General features: G+C 33.8%; 1 pseudogene; it reads left to right on the top strand.

Annotated features, from left to right (window-relative positions):
• The first annotated feature begins 547 nt into the window (after window positions 1-547).
• Window positions 548-822, top strand: LOC101661405 (annotated as a pseudogene).
• The last annotated feature ends 804 nt before the right edge of the window (window positions 823-1626 follow it).

Below are 1626 nucleotides of genomic sequence, written 5' to 3'. Positions count from 1 at the left end.
CCTGTAAAGATATACAATCTTGAAAAATCTAGGAATAGTTCTCCTCTGTCCTTTAATGTCACGGTGTCAACTCAATAGCAATAAGTTTGGTGGGTTGTTTTTGCTTGTTTGTTTTTATATATAACAGTAAAAAGGGGAATAGAATGCATAAATACATTTGTAGAAATTAGGTAAAGTCAGTATGTATTAAAATGCTTCTAACCATCAATATATTCAAAAAAATAGAATAACTTCAACTTTACATTTACAGAGCTTACTAATTTCTTCCATTCAAGCTCCCACTTTACAACAATCCTGTATATTTATCTAGCACCATTTGAAGAAAAAGTTCATTTCATAGTGATGTCATTAAGTTGTTTTCCCATGAAATAATGATATTTTGCAACTGTATCATTCATTTTCTACCCACTCATGCTGATGTTTATTAACATTTCAACTTATGAAATAAATACCAAATTTAAACAAATAATCACAAGGAGGGATAGTACATTTAGATGGAGATTTAATATAAGAATTGAATCTCTGGAAGCCCACTTCCAGGGTAGCCATGGCGGCGAACACTTCTGCGCACCCATCACAGCTGCTACCTCCAGAGCTTGTGGACAAATGTACAGGATCCAGAATTCACCTTGTGATGGAGGGTGACCAGGAAATTGTTGGCACCCTTCTAGGTTTGGATGACTTTGTTGATATGGTATTGGAAGATGTCACTGAATTGAAATCATACCAGAAGGAAGAAGGATTACTAAATGAAACCAGATTTTGCTAAACAGAAATAACATAACAATGCTGGTTCCTGGAGGAGAAGGACCTGAAATATGAGTGGATTTTCATGACTTGTACTTGCTTCTGTTTTGTTTATAAAAGCAATAAGATGGATTTTTTAAAACGTTTTAATCTTGAGATACTATGATGCTAAGTTTCCCGTTATAGAGAAATACTTTGAAGACACACTGTAAATGCCGAATTTTTGTGAAAGGTAATCATGCTTATCTTGGGAGAACAAAAAGTTAACAGTTTGTTGTTTGAAGATGAAAATAAAGGTGTTTTTGGTTAACTGCAGCTTTACTTACTTCACTGCAATGGTCAGTGTGACGAAGATTGTCACTTGTTCGGATGCCTATTGCTTCTTGAAGGACATGGCCATTGGCTTTTCAAACAAAAACTGTTCCAACAGAATGATGAGCTTTGAGTAAGTGCATTGTAAACAATTGAAGTGGTCACTAACGCGATTTAGTTCAAGCTCTCGCGGTTCATAAGAGGGGTTTTTATACTCACACAAATTCTGTTAACCCCTTTTAAAATAAACAATGCACAGGTAATATATACATGTTGCCAAAAATGCAGATAAGCCCCTTTTGCTGTACATTCTGTTACTTTCTAAATGTGTATTTCATTTTTTAAAAACTTGTTGATTTCGAACACACTATTTTGTAGTCACTGTTTAAGCCCTCTTTTGAATTTAAATGGGAAACATTTTATATGCATACTACTTAATTAAATGAATTTGTCACCAAAACAATGAATTGAATCTCCAAAATTTTAAACACATTTTCCATTTCTTAAACACCACACTTAAAAAGGTGAATAACGTACATTGTGCTCACCTGATAAATTTCTGTTCAC

This window comes from Echinops telfairi, unplaced genomic scaffold, assembly GCF_000313985.2.
Source record: "Echinops telfairi isolate 266 unplaced genomic scaffold, ASM31398v2 ScPeMD7_7420;HRSCAF=8458, whole genome shotgun sequence".
Lineage (NCBI taxonomy): Eukaryota > Metazoa > Chordata > Mammalia > Afrosoricida > Tenrecidae > Echinops > Echinops telfairi.
The sequence above is the reverse complement of the archived record's forward strand: the minus strand, read 5'-3'. Positions and strand labels throughout refer to the sequence as shown.